Here is a 22044-nt window from a genome sequence, read left to right as displayed (position 1 = left end):
CTCGAAAAGGCGTCCACCTATAGAACTTAGGCCCACGCCCTTTTAAAATACTCATTAATACCTTTCATTTGATACCCATATCGTACAAACAAATTCTAGAGTCAGGCCTGGTCCACCTTTATGTCGATATCCCTAAATGGCGTCCATCTATAGAACTATGGCCCACTTCCTCTTAAAATACTCTTTAATACCTTCCATTTGATACACATGTCATACTAACACATTCCAGGGTTACCCTAGGTTCTTTTTACAACATGGTGATTTTCCCTTGCTTTGTCTCCACAGCTCTCAACTGAGTATGTAATGTTCGGTTACACCCGAACTTAGCCTTCCTTACTTGTTAAAATATCGCTTTTTGTGAATTCTGAATGCATCCCGTAATTGATCCTCGGGCTGTCCGGATGTGGGTAAGCGTGAAATTGCATCTACTTGGAAAATGGTATAGCAAATTATATGTTGTTGAAATATATTAACATTCATACCTAAAAGAGCAGCGTAGAATTTTAAGTACGATTTAAGACATTTTTTGCCATGAGTGCCATCCAAGTTGTACTCAATAATCATTTTTTCATCAAAAATGTTTTTGAAATGTTTTCTAGGTGAATGCTGCATTAGCTTATTCATTGTAGAAATCTGTCAAAATACTAAAATATAGCGCAAAATATTCACAGGTAGTATTTATAATCAGGGCAACGAAAAGTATTCAAAAACATATTTTTTATTAGTTACGTTAGCAACAAATAAAGGCATATTTTCATAAGCGCTGTTTTTAACCATATTTTGGGTTGCCGTAATTATAATAATACAAAAAATAACATTAAGTAGTAAAAATAAAAACGGGAATAGTTATTTCTACAAATAAATAATAAGTTGAACTTACGTAAATTTCACGATTTTCCTGGCATATTTTACTTTCTATGGCTGTCAAACCATCATCTGTCAAGACCGGGAAAAGTTTAAGAACAGCTTCGTTGCATGACTCTTGCTTAACAAGTTTCTGCATTACAACTTTTAACTCTGCCAAAACACAGACATAATTGCCACATTTTGAGAACGATGATTTTCTAAAAACAGTAAAAAAATGTATTATAACTATTATATAATTTCAATAAAGCTTAAGCTTCCATACTTTCAGATAATTCCATTTGATATTCCATTGATTTCTGGAAGGTATCAGTTTGATCTGTAACAAAAATATGTGTGTAATAATATGTATGTGTGAATGTAATTCAATTTGTGATATACCTTTTATATCCGCAATTTCTTACATGAATTCTTCGATAGGTTGATATCTGTAATTAAAAATGTTAGAATGGGAGAAATATTTATATTTGTAGATCATTTCACTTACCCTGGGAAAGAGCAGGCTTACTACTCATTTTGTGTATTTTGATGCTCTTTGACATTTCGTAGTATTTGTGTTAAGAGGGGTAGTGTCTGAATATTAGTAAGTTTGAATAAAGGCGAATAGATTTTATGCTGAACTGAATTAAAATGGAATTAATTATAACTTTAATAATTTTAAATTTGTTCAAAGTCAGCAAGAACCATGCAAAATAAGAATAATAATTTTTAATGTTTCTTAGGTAAGAGCAAATACACTTGATACTAGAGCGCGTACATAATCGATACTTTTATCAACATATAATTCGATATAATGCATTAGTAGAAATATGAAGTGTCTCCCTCCGCATTCCTTGCGCAGTAGTTCAGAACCAGTCACCAAATTGGTAGCGCTGAACTAGCGCATTCAAGGGACTGTCTCCATTTTCACTGAAGGGTACATATGTGTAAATATGAGCATATGTATCTAAATAGGTTATTGTTGTATATACTATATGCTGACTTGCATATTTAATTTGTAAGTATTAATGCAAATAGGTATATAGGAAATTATTGTATAAAAGAACAAATTTTTCAATAAATAAAATCATTTCGGTCAAACCCGCAACAAGTGTCTTTCTTTATTAGAGTAGGCCGATACGTAGCCCGGAACGCAGAAATCAAAATTGTTGTCCCTGCGTTGTAACGACGATACTTATATACACACTAGCTTTATCCGGCGTACGTTGTAACGCCCGAGATCGAATGAATGTTGCGTTATTTTTTTTTCTGTTTTGTTTGTTGATAATTTAGTTTGTTGTTCTGTAACTTGAATTGAAATTTTTGTGAAATTTGGTGAAATTTTCGTTTAAAACATTTTATTATTTTATCTTATTGTAATGCAAGTGGGTACACAATATTTTTGGTTTTTTCGTTCGGTGCAAAGATAAAAAAATTTTTTGGTGTTCCAACTCCAGAGCAAGCAACATATAGCTGGCCATAGGAAAAGCACGGACTCTCTAAATTTAATCCTGCAACAGCAAGCGACTATCCTTGTGCTTTGTTGATTGTAATTGCAAAAGCAAGGCGTAAAGGGAACTGTAAGCGCTTAAGATGGAATGGCAAATCTGTAGGAATCATTGGGATCCGTGGTATGAGCACATTTTCGCCTTTGCTTTTACCGCTGATGATTGTTGCTTCGATTACTTTCGGCATTAATTTCTTAACGCAAATTCTGGTTCCATTGCACAATTTTGGTGCGTCTAAATTTCGAAGAAGTATGATTGGTGAGCAAATTTTCAAAGTTAATATATGCGCAGGCATTCCAGGTGGTTCTAAAGAGTTTAGAAATTCAAATGGATAATTCACAATTTGATATTCATCTGCAACTGTGTCCATCGATTTATATTTCGTCACTTCGCCAGGAATTTGGATTTGAATGCGATCATTGATTTTGTTAACATGATAATTTTTGGGAGCTAAGATTGCTCGTTCGCATAGCCAATTGTGATTCTTGAAATTGACAGAAGTATTTGGAAAAACTGATTTTTCCATGTCTTGAATGCACGATTGCATTTCGCAAAAATTTGGTGGGAATGATATCTCATTTGTTGTACGATCGATTTGAATTTTTCCATCACCTATATCCAAAAGTTGCTTAGCAAATGTCTGAGCAGATGCATCTTGAAGTGAATGAACACGCATATTTGTTGATAAACTAATTTTCTTCAGGTTTCTCCAAAGTGATGACGTTTTCAAGTAAGCATTCAGTTCATCAGCAGGAGTTGAACTTTTAATGACTGGCAGAGTTTGTTGGAAATCACCTGCTAATAAAATTAGAGCCTGCTCCATTGGTTCATTTATTCCTCTTAAATCTCGCAAAGTACGATCAACAGCTTCGAGTAATGTCTCTGCAATTCCTGATGATGCAACTGCAAGTGCAATTTGATCTTGTTTCCGAATTTTGGCAAGTCTCAGATTGAGAATAAACGTTTTCCCAGTTCCTCCTGGTGCATCAAGGAAAATAATGTCACCCTCTTCATTTTGAACATTTTGCATCACTGTATTGTATGCAAATCTTTGGTCGTCTATCAATAGTGCTGTTTGAGCTTCGACATAAGCTTGTAAGTGATCCAAATCGTATTGTCTTTCACGTAGTAGTCTATCTCGTATTGGTGAAGTTAACCCAAACTGACAAAGTACCTTATTGTTGATAGATATGCACAAGCAAAATGAATGCTTGATTGAAAATGTTTTCTGAAAATTATACATCCATGTCAGGATTGGTTACACGCGCTTGGTGGAGTATGTCTTCGCTGAGACTTTCTTTGTGTTTTTCCCATAGATTTTTTGGGTCGGAAGGTGCGCATGTTGTGAGAATAATTGCCAACAAATTTCGTAATTGCGGTGGAAAACATGTGAGAGCTGCTTCTGTTAGCGTTGTGTCCCAGTGTTGGTAATTTTCCAGTAGCCCAAGTTTGGAACATGCTTCTCTATATGTCTCACAAAATACACCATTAACGGTTCTGATTGAATGAAACGATATTGACCCTCTGACTTCATGAAGCAACATTCTGCGTTGTTGGGATGAATTGTATACACTCGTTCCAATGCATCAGAAGTGCAAATACCAGGATGCCCAGGTTCGATCGGACCTTGTTTCCTTCGCTGAAACTCATGTTTCGATGCATTCCACACATAATATTTGGGTAATTCATTGTAAAGCAATGTTGTGGAGAATTGATCAGTTTGACATAAGTGGAAAAATGCCGTCAGTGTTGTTCTTGGTGGATTTTCAGCCCTTTGCGCTGCATTTTCTTCTGTGAAGTATACTCGTTGACCATTCTCTAAATGAACGCTGAGATGTACAACGGTTGGATGACGATCGTGTATATGAAAACTTAGAACCCGCCAGACTGCTTCATTACTGCTAATGTATCGACCCATTTGAAACTGTGTGATTATTGAACTCTGTTCCGACCATAACAATCGCAACTTCATTGATTGTTGGAGCCGTAAAACGTCTTTCATGTTCACCCGTTGTTGTTTTATCTGCTCTGATGATGACTTGATAATCATCCGCTGGCATTCTTTCTAATGCTGTCTGAAATCATCGAACCATTTGATTGTATTCATGAAATAGTGTTTGTAGTTCTGCAATAATTTCTCGTTTCGATGCTTAATAAATTTCACATTGTTGATCTGCTTCTGTTGTCTCATCACCCATGAAGTATATTTGTAAAAACTTTGAATAATCATCAGGAAGTGGAAGAAGTGAGCCGATTTGATGGTACACTTGTCCTTGCACTTTAAATGTTGGCATGAAACCAATTTTAATAATATTTGTCGCCCCAAATGATGTCATTGCGGTGTTTCTGTTGCCCTGCGACTCGCAACTTGAGCTGCTATTATTGTCGATCTTCCAAGAGACGATTTTTTTGGTGGCATTTTGTTCGAACGCTGAATGAATACATTTGAAATGGTATGTGAGAGCACTTCTATGAAGAGAGAATAAAAATATCATATAAGGAAAATTGTAGACTCGTTTGCTCTAAGATTTCATTTTTTACTTGAAATAAAAAGACATACCGTTTTTGGATGAATTGCGTTGTGAATAGTTTTGTCTTCAATTCTTAATACGTACGTATAATTCGTTAAAAATTATTTGATTTGTTTGTTATTTGTGGTTTCTGTATGAATTAGAATGAGGCTGACTCTGTAAGCAGAAAAGCAAAATCCAGTCACACGAAATATTTCTTCCAAAGTTAAAATAAAACCGAGATTGAAAAAAAAGCTTAAATTTAAAATTTTTAATTCTGAAATATGAAAAACCTTCGTGTTGATCGAAGGAACCTATAACCAAAATTTGGAGATGATTGAAGTGTGGGAAATACGTTTCCATGGTGAACATACACACACACACAGAATTTGATTTTTATATATATAGATGTAGATAGGCTGAATCTAACAAATTTTTTTAACGGCGGCAGATTACTAAACATCCAAAAGGAATAACAGCCAAACTCATGCAGTCAAACTTTAGGTGTTAAAATAACCTAACTTTGTACGGCAGCCATAGTTCTGAAAAATCGCATTTGTAGGGAAGGTGCCACGCCCCTTTTTTCCCAATTCCACATTTTACTGGAGGTGTTAGGATTTAACGTCATATAGCTCCTTACCCATTTTCATTATCCTATCATTACTACATCCAGAGATATGCAGTATGATATTTTCCATTTGTATGGGAGGTGCCACGCCCCCTTTTTTCCAATTCCACATTTTATTGGTGGTGTTGGGGATTGACTTCATATAATTCCTTACTGAATTTCAATGTTCTGGCATGTATACCTTCAAAGTTATGCAGTACCAAAGATTCCATTTGTATGCGAGGTGCCACGACCCTTTTCTACATATATCGAAATTATTTTTAGCCTAAAATATTCCCGTTGACCGAAGGAACCTATAACCAAAATTTGGTGATGATTCAAGTGTGGGAAATACGTTTCCATAGCGAACATACACACACACACACACACAGAAATTGATTTATATATATATATATAGATGTAGATACACTGAAGCTAACAAATTTTTTTAACGGTGGCAGCTTACTAAACATCCAAAAGGAATAACAGCCAAACTCAAGCAGTCAAACTTTAGGTGTTAAAATAACCTAACTTTGTACGGCAGCCATAGTTCTGAAAAATCCCATTTGTGGGGAAGGTGCCACGCCCCTTTTTTTCCAATTCCACATTTTACTGGAGGTGTTAGGATTTAACGTCATATAGCTCCTTACCCATTTTCATTATCCTACCATTACTACATCCAGAGATATGCAGTATGATATATTCCATTTGTATGGGAGGTGCCACGCCCCCTTTTTCCCAATTCCACATTTTCTTGGTGGTGTTAGGGATTGCCCGCATATAACTCCTTACTGAATTTCAATGTTCTGGCATGTATACCTTCAAAGTTATGCAGTACCAAAGATTCCATTTGTATGGGAGGTGCCACGCCCCTTTTGTATATCGAAATTATTTTTAGCCTATAACCTTCCCGTTGATCGAGGGAACCTATAACCAAAATTTGGTGATGGTTGAAGTGTGCGAAAAACGTTTCCATAGCAAACATACACACACACAGAATTTGATTTTTATATATGTATATACTAGCAGACTCAGCACACGTTGTTCTGCCCTAAATTTGGCCTATCTGCATACATTTTAATAAGCTTTTTCTGTCTAACTCTGCCCTACCCCCCTACACTTTTTCCTAGTCTTTTTATTCACTCCCCCCTCCCTTATTTTTCGACTCATCTCCATCTTCGTCTCATTCTATCTCTTTCTCAGTCTCCTCTCTTTTCTCTTCTCTCAAGTTTATCTCCTTCTTCTTCATCTCTTATTGCCAGTCCCAGAGGGTGGTATGTATTTTATTCCAGTCCCCTTCCATATCTCAGTCCCAGTCCCACTCCGATCCTCTGTCTCAGTCCCAGTCCTAGTCCTAATCCCAGTCCCAGTCCGTCTCTGGTACACTTCCCGGAAAAAGCATCGTAAATACTAATATAGGAAAATTTATATACGAAATTTCAGGCAAACAAATAGGAAGTGTGTAAATAGGTATGTATGTATTATTAATTCTTGTCTTTATTTCGGCTTCGCATGCATATTTATCAGTTATGCCAGGTTGATGCGATTAAATCCAATATCACAATGAACTTTAGAGCTCTCAGCAACAGTTTTCATTTGATATCCATATTGTATAAACACAATCTAGGGGTACCCGGGTCCACGTTTTGGGCTATATCTCGAGACCCTAGCCTCCCAGTTGTATGAAAATTATCCTGTACTATAGCACTCATCAACAGTTTCATTTGATATCCATATTGTATAAACACATTCTAGGGGTACCCTGGTCCACGTTTTGGGCTATATCTCGAGACCCTAGCCTCCCAGTTGTATGAAAATTATCCTGTACTATAGCACTCATCAACAGCTTAAATTTGATATCCATATTGTATAAACACATTCTAGGGTAACCGGGTCCACGTTTTGGGCTATATCTCGAGACCCTAGCCTTCCAGTTGTATGAAAATTATCCTGTGCTATAGCACTCATCAACAGCTTTCATTTTATATCCATATTGTATAAACACATTTTAGGGGTACCCGGGTCCACGTTTTGGCCTATATCTCGAAACTCTAGTCACCCAGGGGTATGAAGATTATCCTGTGCTATAGCACTCATCAACAGCTTTCATTTGGTATACATATATATATATTGTATACACATTCTAGGGGTCCCCGGGTCCACGTTTTGATCTCAAGACCCTAGGCGCGTAGCGAAAAAAAGGGTAGACGTTGGCCGATTCTCAGACCTACAAAATATGCTCACAAAATTTCATGAGAATCGGTATAGCCGTTTCGGAGGAGTTAAGCCTCTAAAACCGTGACAGAAAAATTTTATATAGTAGATTTTTGTTGTATAGGAAGAATGTCTATAACAGTGCTTCGCGTAATTTTGTGCGTGAATCCGCAAGGCGTAATAAACTTCAATTGCCAAGTCTGAAGGTCCTTCATATTTACAAACGCAACATCTTGTTTGATTGGGGCGATGTTACTGGAATGCATAAGCTTGTGTTAAACACATCTTTATGAAAAATGTCATTGTGCCGCGGCCTTTAGCTCATTTTCTAATAAAAAGTGGTGCAGCTCATGGATATTGTGCGTTATTTCGCACATTGTAGAAACGGGGTCTAAGTCGGATCTAGTGCGGTTAGGTTCAGGCAAACCGAAATCTTTTATACGTTTCTCTGCATGTGAAAAAACCAAATTATCAAGAAGAATAAGGCCTGTATTATCAAATGTCTTCAGTAAAGTCCATTTCAGGATCATTACTACTCTGGCGCACATTATGCAAAATACCTTGACATAAATTATTGCAGAACAAATTCCATAAATCTGTTGGATCAGAAATTTCGCAATAAGCATGATAGAAAAGAGCTCTCTCATTTCGTGCGCGCTCTCAGAGACGGTGGCATCAAATAATGTATTCTTCTAATGACTATCATCCTGCAGTAAATGTCGTGCCTGGCAAGCTGCTCGATATGTTGGATATAGTTGACCATCTGCTCAACGTAAATTAGTGAAAGATGTCGGTCCTCGAACATGATATAGTAGTAGTCTAAGATAAAAAAATAAATAAAAAAATAAATGTAAGGCGCGATATCCTCCGAAGAGATCTAAGGCCGAGCTTCTCTTCCTATTTGCGTCGTGCTCCTATTGATTTTCCCTACAAATCGGCCGGACGGGACCTACATGTTTTATGCCGACTCCGAACGGCATCTGGAAGGCAGATGAGTTTTCACTGAGAGCTTTTCATGGCAGAAATATACCCGGAGCGCTTGCCAAACACTGCCGAGGGGCGACCCCGCTTAGAAACATTTTCTTCTAATTGAAAAACCTTATTTCTAAAATTTTGATGTTGCTTTGCCCGAGGTGTGAACCCAGAGCATACGGTGTGGTAGGCGGAGCACGCTACCATCACACCACGGTGGATAAAAAACATTCTGAGTAATTAGGATGTGTGGTATAGTTATACCCCACCCAACACAGTTTCTCGCTTAATTCCGGGCTGATTAGGGACATTCTGTCCATTCATCCTTATTATCTTGAACGAAAAATGTTGCTGCGTCGCTACCTTTGTTGACATACATACTTACAAATATATTTTATTGATTGCACTGAATGAAAGTACTGTACATTTATGTGAGCGGAGAAACATCTGGAAAGAACGGGGCAATATGGAACGATCCATCGGTTGTCGACGTTGTACCTATTAGAATGTACATGGGTATAGCCACGGACCGCTGAAGACCTTCGTCTATATGTTTGATATCCATCTTCCCCGGTCTGCTTATGCTGTAGAAGCTCGCGTGGGTATCATTTTGAACATCGTCCATTCAACATACAGGGCGATGATAAATGATTAACCCCACATGGCCCGTGGATTATATTTTTAGTAATCATATCATAAAACATTGGATCTTCGTCTTTATTTGGAATTTCCGCTGATATAATGCTATCCATGTCTTCGGGAAGAATTTTATCTATTAGCCAAATTAAAATATGCGCGTGAGGTAAACCTCGCTTTTGCCATTCAACGTTAAACATATGGCATCTAACTTTTCCAAAAATATCTTGTTTTGTAATTAAACTAATGAGTTGGTGTAGTTTGATATGGAGTACTCTTGACACAATGTCACGGCGCTCACTTGGTCGTTGATTAGGAAACAATTAGTTCTTGTTTTCACTCCACTCTGGATTGCATGTGAATGTTATAAACAATTCATACCTTCCATAATAACAGCATCCCTTAGATGTATATAATTATCTACACGCAACGTCTTTTGGTGTGCTCTTATAAAAATCAACCTTTTGGTCATCAGTTTAGCAGCCATGACCACACAGTATCGGGTAAAGAGATATCCATATCTATGAAGCGCGTTAAAGCTATTTTCCCTAATGATAATTTTATATGCATACAATTGCATACATGAATTGTTTTTTGTGGGTTAGATGCCCCACTGCTTGGATAAGTTTGTTTTATGTTTTATGCTGTAACCGTCCTCACCATTTAAAAATATGATACGGTATTGCAGGGAGTCATATGAAGGATGAATTTCTGACACACGATGAAGATTGTTATCGCGGACCCGTGGGACAATATCGCGGGGACCAGCATTTTCGTCAACTACCAATACTGCGACGTCGCCTGTAGTCGGGGCATTATAACGACCACGGTTTTCATTAACATTTTCCGGCATGGATTACAACCCCATAGTTATTCGAATTAGATGGCATACGCTCCATAGAATTCATAAAACTTCGAACATGCACATTATTTTCAAGGAGAATTTCTTGAACTAATTTCAAAATATCTCTTTGGAGAGTTTGTGCAGCATTTTGGCGCAAAGAAAGCTGCTTCTCTTGGGAAGAAAAATATATTTGTAAAAATTTTGGAACCATGTTGGGCGGTGGTAATAAACTTCCAATAATATGGTGCACTTTTCCATGTATGTATTTTTTTCTAGGCAATGTTTTGCAGCATACAATCATAAATACAATGAAGTTTGAAAAAGAGATACATACGTTCCTTGATTTGCGCGCGATAGCTTCCATATGTAAGTACAATGTACATGTACAATATCTGCACAATGTACATTGTACATACATTAGCTCGTTGCGAGCAAAAAACCTAGCGGCGAAGTAAGTCTGCGATCCTTCCACGTTATGCATTACAAAACGCTTACTAGTAAAGTATCACATTCACTTAGATTGTATGCTAACTTGTAATAAAGAAATTTCTATGCATTCTTCGTAATAGAGATTTCAAAACTTCGTCAAGGTTCGTGTAAAATAGATATATACATACATATATATGTTCATACTTTTACGTATATATGTACATGTAGATCGTTTTGTGGCGTGCGTCAGTCGATTATTCGTGTGAAGATTGTGCGCTGTAAATAGTACTGAAAAAATTTAAATGCAAAAAAATATTTAAGTGAGGTTTTTAGTTAAATTAATTAGATTTACATATTATAATAAAATGTTTCTTCTGATTTAGTTTGTGCATTGTGGAGTTCCAGCAAGCATAACTGTAAGTTCTGTGAACTACTGAAATATTGTGATTTTATGTATTATGTAAGCCTATGTTTTTCTTATTAATTTTTTTTTTTGTTTAATTTACAGATGCTTTAAAATTTGATGCCACCAATGAGCGCTTATATAAACAAACCATACGACAAGCATTCAAAGCGCAAAAGGGTCGCTTAGCAAAACGAAAGTACGATAATAAAATTTGACATCTTAAAAATAAGGAAAATATTGGAAGTGCTGGGAAAATTAGTAAAGATATACTCATAAGAAAAATATGTGAATAATATGGACTTCGTATTTTAGTTTGTTCTTTTATCCTTTTGACGTTTTTTTTTTCTCAAACAATATTTCAGTTTGTTTTATTAATTATAAGAAAGAGTATGTATATACATATGTAGGTTAGGTTTGTGGATGCCCCCATATGTATGTGTATGCATAATATCTAGTATGAAATTGTAGTTGATACTTTAGTTTTTTGAAGCTTTTTTGATGAAATATTTCACATAAATTTGTTAATTTCTAAAATAACTAAATAAAAATGGTATAAAAGAAAATACATAATTTACTTTGCTGTTACCCTGCGTTTGAATTGTACACAAAGTTGTACAGTGATTCTGTTCCAAGATCACTTACCACTTCAGAATTGTGTATCATTCTGTGGGTGCTCTACCTACACTGCAGATTACAATTGCATAAATGTACACTGCAATGTGTTGACTATACTTTACCACTTCGATTATAAGTACAAGAATTGGTATAGTGGCTGCATTATAAGGTTCCTTACCCTTTAGAAAGCGTGTATCATTATGTGGATGACCTCTCTACAATGCCGATAACAATTTCAGTAAGGTGTACCTTGGAGTAATAAACATCCGAAGATTGTTCGGAGATCGTTTACTTACTCCATTACCAGTAATGGCGTAAGTAATCAGTTCTGTCCACAAAGCGCCACTGGGAACTTGTGCACTTGCCAAGAGCAAAATGACGCACTCTCTTTGGCTGTGAGTATTCTCTTCACAAATACAGCTTGGGTTTGGTCATCGAAAAGTGTTATGCTTGCATTATTTGGAGCCTTTCATCAACTTTATCCTAAAAATAAAGGGCTTTTGTTTGTGAAAATGGAAAAATAATAAGAGCAGGGTGGTTATTTGCGTCAATACTTTCTTCAAAAAAAAAAAAAAAAAATCATAAAAATCGGTTTGGTAGTTCTTGAGATTAGACGTTACAAACAATGCCCATATAAGCATTTTTATATAATTAGTATAGATATACAAGTTTATATACATTGTTTGTGTTTGCATGAGCATGAAAAGCAACAAGCATGCTACTGTTTTTCTTAAATATATGTTGTGGAGTTTCACTTGCCCTTTTATAGACTTATGTATATGGTCTTAAATGGAGTAATTGGTGTATTTACATGTTCATAACTAAAGGATAACTGTAATTATAGGGTTTTTTTCTATTACGCGAGCTCGAAAAAACGCTCCAACTAGCTAAACAGTTTCATTGTGGCAAAACCATACAGAAGGTTACTTTTTTTAGCTGCTTTGACATTTCTACTTCTACTGACACTCAACCAGAGAATTACAAAAACAAACTACATGAAATGCGTGTGTTTGTTTGTATGTATGTTACCCTGCCGCCACGCTGTTATTTTGCTATTTTTGTTTATCTACACATTCGTATGTTCATTTCATTCGCTCGTTCACAATAGTGCCCTATTTTTGAATATGCAACTCTATACAACACTATCAATCAGGTCGACAATTACCTAAGCGGTTTCAGTCGAAACCGCTTAGCCAACTCAACTCCATTACTCTTTATTGTTGCTTTCCATGCAATTCGGTAAGCTAGCTAGTGTTTTAATTGTAATAGTTTTCAACGAAATACAGCTTATATTTACATACTAAGGCGAGTACGAACTTGCGCACATAGAAATGGCACACGCCAAATTGGCTGATGCAATAACCTATGACGCCAATATATGTATTTACATAGTACAGCTGACCACAACTACAGAACACGCCGGTATGGCAGAACCTTTACAGTATGCGTTGCCATACAACGGACATTGCTATAATAATTTAGTCACTCATTTCTTATTTTGAGTGTAATTCTTTCTCTTTATCACTTAAAACTAAGTAGCATAATAATTGAGTAATTTTCCAATACACAAAAACCCACCACACGTGTTGACCTCTTAATATTTCGTACAATATTTGATACTTTTAGGCGTCATAAAAGAACGCGGGATTTTTAGATCTAATATAACATATGCCAATATAAACTTATGCCAATGAACTTGGACTCTTTATATATAGTGCAGTAATATACCGAAGGCAAGAAAAGAAATAATAGAAAACAAACGGTATAAGGAAGCAAATAAAAAAAAGCGCTTAATTTAAATATCAATTTTAATAAAAGTAATTTAAACAAAAATAAAACAAAAACTGAATTATATACAGTGTTGTGATATATAGAATACCTATCACCATCAAAAAATGTCACAGAAAAAAGGGGCATACGATAGGAAGTTAGATAAAAATACAATCAAATGAAATAAATAAATATGTTACAAAAATTTATTTATGTCGGTTTACTTTATAACATACTAGCCTTTACCCGCGGCCCCGTCCGCAAGGAAAAAATAAAATATATGTGCTATTCACGTTAGCCTGCTTATCAACTTATCTGTTTAAAAATTATTTTTGTCTAATGTATTTTATTTTTGTAATTTAGTATAAAAAAGAACAAAGTGAGAAGATAAGCTGAAAGGCACGCCTTCATGAATAGTACAATAAAGTTTTTTTCGAATTAAAAAAGAATACATTTTGTTTTTAAATTAAATTAACTGATATGGGAGGGGTGAAAGAATTACTACTCATAGAACAAAGGAGTGAACCTACAATTAGCTAAAACCAAAGAGAACTTTTTAGATGAAAATAGTGTTGCTTTTTCGGGTATTTAGTTGGTTAAAATATTACAAAAAGTGTAATTATAGTTATTACAGTTCGTTACAGGATTCATTTAAAAAACTCAAAAATAGAACGAAAAAGCTGTATTATATTGAAGATAAAACATACGGAATTTTAATTACGAATAATTAGCAGCAAATCTACGGCCATAAAAGCTCATAATTTAAAAAGGCATGTGTGCTGAACTACCGGTTGCGAAGAGACCTAAAATGATCCCGGAAGGGTCCCAAGATTATACAAAATTCCCGGACAGATCCCGAAAATCATCCAGATATTAACCAGGAAGGGTCCCAAAATGATTCCGAAATAGTCCCGAAAAGTCTTGAAATAACCCTGATGGGATCCCGAACTGATCCCAAAACCCATCCCGAAATGATGCCCATATGATCCCGTAATAATACAGAAAAAGTCACGAAGTGACCCCTGAAAGGTCCCCAAATGGTAGCTAAACGATTCCGTATTAGTATAGAAAAAGTACCGAAACGACCCCAACGGGTTCCCAAACGGATCCCGGAAACCATCCAGAAATGATACTGAAAGGCTCCCCAAATGATCCCGTATTAGTCCCGAAAAAGTACAGGAATGGCCCCGACGGGATTCCTGACGGATCCCGCGGATGGATCCCCGAAAAACCACACAGAAATGATGCCGAAAGGGTCTCCAAATGATCCCGAAGAAGTCCCGAAATGACCCCGACGGTATCCCGAAAACAAACCAGAAATGATGCCGGTAACCCCAAATGATCCCGAAATAGTCCCGAAATGACCCCGACGGGATCCCGGACGGATTCCGAAAACCAACCGGAAATGATTCCGGAAGGGACCCCAAATGATCCCGAAAAAGTTCCGAAATGACCCCGATGGGATCCCGGACGGATCCCGAAAACCATCAAGAAATGATGGCGAAAGTGTCCCCAAATGATCCCGTATTAGTCGGGGAAAAGTCTCTAAATGACCCCGACGGGATCCCGGACGGATCCCGAAAACCAACCAGAAATGATGCCGAAAGGGTCTCCAAATGATCCCGTATTAGTCGCGAAAAAGTCCCGAAATGACCCGTACGGATCCCCAATGCCATCTTGAAATGATGCCGGAGGGTAACCCAAATGATCCCGAAAAAGTCCTGAAATTACCCCGACGGCATCCCGGACGGATCCCGAAAACCATCCAGAAATGATGGCGAAAGGGTCTCCAAATGATGCCGTAGTAGTCCCGAAAAAGTTCCGAAATGACCACGACGGGATCCCGGACGGGTCCCCAAAACCATCTTGAAATGATGCCGGAAGGTACCCCAAATGAACCCGAAAAAGTCCTGAAATGACCCCGACGGGGTCCCGGACAGATCCCGAAAACCATCCAGAAATGATACCGGAAGGGACCCCAAAGCATCCCAAAAAAGTCCCGAAATGACCCCGATGGGATCCCGGACGGATCCCGAAAACCATCCAGAAATGATGCCAGAAGGGACCCCAAATGATCCCGAAAAATTCCCGAAATGACCCCGATGGGATCCCGGACGGATCCCGAAAACCATCCAGATATGATGGCGAAAGGGTCTCCAAATTATCCCGTATTAGTCCCGAAAAAGTCCCGAAATGACCCCGCCGGGATCCCGAAAGGATCGCGAAAACTATCCAGAAATGAAGCCGGAAAGGTCCACAAATGATCCCCTAATAGTCCCGAAATTACCCTGCTGGGATCCCGAACGGATCCCGAAAACCATCCAGAAATGATGCCGAAAAGCTCCCCAAATGATCCCGTATTAGTCCCGAAAAAGTACAGGAATGTCCCCGAAGGGTTCCCAAACGAATACCGGAAACCATCCAGAAATGATACCGAAAGGCTCCCCAAATGATCCCTTATTAGTCCCGAAAAAGTACAGGAATAGCCCCGACGGGATTGCTGACAGATCCGGAAAACCATCCAGAAATTATGCCGGAAGGGACACCAAAAGATCCCGAAAAAGTCCCGGAATTACCCCGACGGGATCCCAGACGGATCCCAAAAACCATCCAGAAATGATGGCGAAAGGGTCTCCAAATGATACCGTATTAGTCCCGAAAAAGTCCCGAAATGACCCCGACGGGATCCCGGACGGATCCGCAAAACCATCTTGTAATGATGCCGGAAGGTACCCCAAATGATCCCGAAAAAGTCCCGAAATGACCCCGATGGGATCCCGGACGGATCCCGAAAACCATCCAGAAATGATGCCGGAAGGGACCCCAAATGATCCCGAAAAAGTCCCGAAATGACCCCGATGGGATCCCGGACGGATCCCGAAAACCATCCAGAAATGATGCCGAAAAGCTCCCCAAATGATCCCGTATTAGTCCCGAAAAAGTACAGGAATGTCCCCGAAGGGTTCCCAAACGAATACCGGAAACCATCCAGAAATGATACCGAAAGGCTCCCCAAATGATCCCTTATTAGTCCCGAAAAAGTACAGGAATAGCCCCGACGGGATTGCTGACAGATCCGGAAAACCATCCAGAAATTATGCCGGAAGGGACACCAAAAGATCCCGAAAAAGTCCCGGAATTACCCCGACGGGATCCCAGACGGATCCCAAAAACCATCCAGAAATGATGGCGAAAGGGTCTCCAAATGATACCGTATTAGTCCCGAAAAAGTCCCGAAATGACCCCGACGGGATCCCGGACGGATCCGCAAAACCATCTTGTAATGATGCCGGAAGGTACCCCAAATGATCCCGAAAAAGTCCCGAAATGACCCCGATGGGATCCCGGACGGATCCCGAAAACCATCCAGAAATTATGCCGGAAGGGACCCCAAATGATCCCGAAAAAGTCCCGAAATGACCCCGATGGGATCCCGGACGGATCCCGAAAACCATCCAGAAATGATGGCGAAAGGGTCTTCAACTGATCCCGTATTAGTCCCGAAAAAATCTCGAAATTACCACGACGAGATCCCGAAAGGATCGCGAAAACTATCTAGAAATGAAGCCGGAAAGGTCCCCAAATGATCCCCTAATAGTCCCGAAATTACCCTGCTGGGATCCCGAACGGATCCCGAAAACCATCCAGAAATGATGCCGAAAGGCTCCCCAAATGATCCCGTATTAGTCCCGAAAAAGTACAGGAATGTCCCAGAAGGGTTCCCAAACGGATACCGGAAACCATCCAGAAATGATACAGAAAGGCTCCCCAAATGATCCCGTATTAGTCCCGAAAAAGTAGAGGAACAGCCCCGACGGTACTCCTGACGGATCCCGAAAACCATCCAGAAATTATGCCGGAATGGACACCAAATGATCCCGAAAAAATCCCGAAATGGCACCGATGGGACCCCGAACGGATCCCGAAAACCATCCAGAAATGATACCGAAAGGCTCCCCAAATGATCCCGTATTAGTCCCGAAAAAGTACAGGAATAGCCCCGACGGGATTCCTGACGGATCCGGAAAACCATCCAGAAATTATGCCGGAAGGGACCCCAAGTGATCCCGAAAAAGTCCCGAAATGACCCCAGTGGGATCCCGAACGGATCCCGAACACCATCCAGAAATGATGCCGAAAGGCTCCCCAAATGATCCCGTATTAGTCGCGAAAAAGTGCAGGAATGGCCCCGACGGGTTCCCAAACGGACACCGGAAACCATCCAGAAATAATACCGAAAGGCTCCCAAAATGATCCCGTATTAGTCCCGAAAAAGTACAGGAATAGCTCCGACGGGATTCCTGACGGATCCGAAAAACCATCCAGAAATTATGCCGGAAGGGACACCAAATGATCCCGAAAAAGTCTCGAAATGGTCCCGACGGGATCCCGGACGGATCCCGAAAACCAACCAGAAATGATGCCGAAAGGGTCTCCAAATGATCCCGTATTAGTCGCGAAAAAGTCCCGAAATGACCTCGACGGAATCCCGGACGGATCCCGAAAACCATCCAGAACTGATGGCGAAAGGGTCCCCAAATGATCCCGTATTAGTCGGGGAAAAGTCTCGAAATAACACCGACGGGATCCCAGACGGATCCCGAAAACCATCCAGAAATGATGGCGAAATGGTCTCCAAATGATCCCGTATTAGTCGCGAAAAAGTTCCTAAATGACCCCGATGGGATCCCGGACGGATCCCGAAAACCATCCAGAAATGAACTTGGAAGAGACCCCAAATGATCCCGAAAAAGTCCCAAAATGACCCCGATGGGATCCCGGACGGATCCCGAAAACCATCCAGAAATGATGGCGAAAGGGTCTCCAAATGAAGCAAACGTCGTGCTGTGCAGACGTGTTTACACTGTTCTCTAAGTAAATTTCATTTATCTCGTGAAATCAATTTATAAAGTTTATTGACTTTCATATAAAAAAATTTTGCATAAGTGCTTCTGCATATTTTAATTCTTTATGACTATTCTTCGTTACTCTCAAAATGCCGTGCATATGTGGCTGTAGAGTTGAGCGAACGCAACCAAAAGTGCAGTGCGCAAAGTGCATTGAACTTTTTCATATGGAGTGTGTCAAGATTCGCTCAGCTGATCTGGATTGCTTGACTGAAACGGGTAAACAATTCATATGTAATGGGTGTATTGCCTTGCGTCGTAACTCTCTGCGCTCACCGCCACCTATCATATATTTCAATAAGTCTATTAATCTCAGTGATGCTACAACAACATGCATTCCTGATAAAACAAATAACTTCAATAGTCAACCTATGCTTTCTTATGTTGGCAATGTTGACGTAAGTCATTCTCACTCATCTCAGCAAACAAGTGCTTTAGATTTGGCTCTAATTGAGATCAATTCTCTCAAAAATTATAACAAATTTCTTATTGACCAATTGGAAATATTAAGTGAAATTCGCTCTCTACACAACAAACTTCGTTTAGATGAGTTGTTCTCGGCCATTGCATCGCTGGCTTCAGATTTAAATACAAACAAATGCACATGTTCTACAGATATTCGTTCTGCTTGCGCCGCTACTGCAGTTAAAACGTCAGAGACAACATCGTCGAGTACAGATGACGCATCTCTTGCCTGTGCAATTGTCGACGCCACCTGCAATGATACTGCGATCTCTGCTGCTGCTATGACTTCTGCTGATGTTGATGTCAACAACAAGAGTCCAATTGTTACTGCTATCACCGATTGTTGCCCAATTTCTAATGATAGCAATGTGAGTGAAATTCAACTATGTGCCACTAAGCAGAATGTTACTACTTTGGTTCAAGCATGCTCAACACATCTCTCTCACAGCTCTTCTACTGCAAATAATATTGAATCTCCCTCACAGTGGACTCAGGTTCAGAGAAAAACGCGTAAAAACAAAAAACGCACTAAATATCTGTCTTCTGGTACTAACGTTGACGTGGTAGGCAATGATAAAAGCAGTGATTCTAATAACGCGGGAAGTCAGGTCCATCAAAAGAAAACCCCCCAAGTCCAAACCAGTTCGCGTAGTCTAGTGATCGGAGTCAGTGTCAAGCGACGATTAGCAATCACTGAACAATGTGGTGAGTGCTCTGCCTCCAATTAATGGTCATAGTGAGATAAAGGTATATTTCCAAAACCTTTCTGGGATGAGGACCAAAGCCGATCTTGTTCACACCTTCAGTTCCCAATTGGATTATGACGTCCTTGTTTTCATCGAAACATGGCTGAATGGAAGTTTTTTCGACAGAGAGTTCTTCGACTCTAATCTTTTTAATGTATTCCGCAAATATCGAGATGCCAACGCTACTGGTTGTCTTCGTGGCGGTGGGGTCTTAATTGCGGTCAAACGCCAGTTATCCTCCTGTTTCTTTCCGCTTAGTAATGGTGACGTTTTGCTTGACCAAATTTGTGTTTGCATTAATGGTTCTGATTCACAAGGCTCCCTATATCTCCTTGCATCATACGTGCCACCAGGCAGTTCATTTGAACTATACAAGGCACACGCTGACAACATAGTTTCGCTAGTTATTAATAACCTAAGTGATAATCATCTCTGCGTGCTTGGTGACTTCAACTTATGCAATATTGACTGGTCAACTAATGTTTGTAATTTTGGTCTTACACCTAATAATCTCTCTGCAAATCACGAATTATATTTCATTGACAATTTACTTAGTCTTAATTTATTGCAAATCAACAAATGTGTTAATACTTTAAATAGATTACTCGATCTCATATTTATTAGTGATAATATTAATTGTGAAATCAGTGAATGTACAAATCCCATCACTCACAAGGACAGGCATCACCTACCCATGGTTATTAATGTTAGTTTTTATAGTTTTGCACAGGATACTTCTGAAAGCAGGTTTACTTTTAACTTTAATTCGTTTGATTTTCCCAGTTTTAATAGTTTTTTATCTGAAATAGACTGGGAAGTGGTACTTGAAGGACTGGATACTTCTAATAGTTTCCTAACTTTCAAATCTATTCTATTAAATCACTGCCTTCATAAAATTCCTATGAGACGAATGAGGCCTTTCAAACTTCCGTGGTATACGAAAGAGTTGAAAAAATTTAGGAATCTCAGAAATAAATATATGCGTAAGTTTAAACATACGAAGAACCATTTGTTCTTCATTAAATATAAGCAATACTTGAAGAAATTTAATAATTTGGATAAGCTTCTGTACACCCACTATATTCATACAATCGAGTCTAACATTAAGTTGAATCCGAAAACATTTTGGAGCTATATCAAGTCCAAAAAAGTTTGCTCCAGTATACCGTCTGGAGTGTTCCTTGATGGCCACTCAGCGCGAACACCGGGTGATACAGCCAACTTATTTGCGGAGTTTTTTAAATCAAATTTTTCTGCCGACGATAGTTATCAATCGTTTGATGCCTCCTCGAATCTTGACACTGCTCTAAACTTTGGTGCCCTCTGTCTCTCTTCTGATGATATTAGTAATGCTATTCTCAAACTTAAATCTTCGTCTCAAACAGACGTTGATGGGTTCTCTTCAGTCCTGTTAAAAAACTGCCCGACTCTAGTTCTTCCTTTAAGAATAATCTTTAATAAATCTCTTTCGTGCGGTACGTTCACTGACGAGTGGAAGCTCACCTCCATTACCCCCGTCTTTAAAAGTGGTAACAAAAATGATGTGCGTAATTATAGACCTATTTCAAAGCTTTCTACCATTTCCAAAATTTTCGAGCATGCTGTTAATGCCAAGTTGAGTTTTGCGGTTAAGTCTTTAATATCTCCCTTCCAGCATGGTTTTGTCGCTGGTAGATCAACAGTTTCAAATCTTGCTGTTTTTAGTGAATATTGTATTGAATCTTTTTCTGCAGGTTATCAGGTTGATTGCATTTATACGGACTTTTCAAAAGCTTTTGACAAAATCCATCATAGTGTTTTAATTAAAAAATTAGGTTGCCTTGGTTTCCACTCTTCGTTTCTTTTATGGGTAAAGTCTTATTTAAGTAACAGACAGTGTGTTGTTTCCATTGATGGACAATCGTCTAGTCCGTTTGTAGCCACTTCTGGGGTTCCCCAAGGGAGTATATTAGGTCCACTTTTATTTATCTTATTTATTAATGACGTAAGTAGTTGTTTTTCATTCGCGAAGTGTTTGCTATACGCCGATGACTTAAAGCTATTTTCTGCCATTAAGACGCCAGATGATGCCTTAATGTTGCAGAATGATATTAATAAATTGCACCAATGGTGCCTGAATTCCGGTATCTCTTTGAATCCGTCCAAATGCTTTCAAATGACCTACTCGAAGTCAATTAATCTTCTAACTACAAATTATAGTATCTCTAATTGTGAGCTTCAATGTGTTAATGAGATTAAGGACCTTGGTGTTGTCTTTGACAATAAGTTTTCTTTTAGTAAGCACATAAATTTCATAACCTCTAAATCATATTCTATGCTTGGCTTTGTAAGGCGCAATGCTACCAAATTCTCTGATCCCTACTCGTTTAAGCTACTTTACACGTCTTTTGTTAGATCTAATCTGGAATATGGCGTATTTATTTGGAGACCAAGTAGTCAAACTGCTATTACCAGAATTGAAAGAATACAAAAAATTTTTCTCAAATATGCCCTTCGTCCATTAAACTTCTCTGATCCTATACCCGCCTACTCTGCGCGACTTATGCTTTTAAGCCTTAAGTCTTTAGATAAT

At 38.7% G+C, this 22044-nt stretch overlaps 1 protein-coding gene and 1 long non-coding RNA gene across 8 annotated transcripts in view; both read right to left on the bottom strand.

The window, feature by feature from the left end:
* Positions 1 to 22044, bottom strand: part of anne (anne boleyn) — a 1549371-nt gene that overhangs the window by 301600 nt on the left and 1225727 nt on the right. Inside the window, exons 9-10 of one of the 7 annotated variants that reach the window (XR_010947828.1) lie at positions 4912 to 5038; positions 2225 to 4820 (exon numbers count right to left, since the gene is read on the bottom strand). The exons of the other annotated variants lie outside the window; for them this stretch is intronic. The gene's annotated coding sequence lies outside the window, so the exon portion shown is untranslated. Of the gene's footprint in view, positions 1 to 2224; positions 4821 to 4911; positions 5039 to 22044 lie in introns of those variants that run through there. 7 annotated transcript variants of the gene reach the window in all.
* On the bottom strand, positions 140 to 1535 carry LOC137234589 (uncharacterized). The gene is made up of 6 exons (XR_010947829.1): positions 1352 to 1535; positions 1246 to 1292; positions 1130 to 1183; positions 881 to 1064; positions 483 to 633; positions 140 to 425 (listed from the first exon to the last, which is right to left on the bottom strand). It is a non-coding gene; the product is annotated as an uncharacterized lncRNA (long non-coding RNA).

The sequence above is a fragment of the Eurosta solidaginis genome, chromosome X (assembly GCF_040869045.1).
Source record: "Eurosta solidaginis isolate ZX-2024a chromosome X, ASM4086904v1, whole genome shotgun sequence".
Lineage (NCBI taxonomy): Eukaryota > Metazoa > Arthropoda > Insecta > Diptera > Tephritidae > Eurosta > Eurosta solidaginis.
Note: the sequence above shows the minus strand (reverse complement) of the source record. Positions and strands in the feature narration are given on the sequence as shown.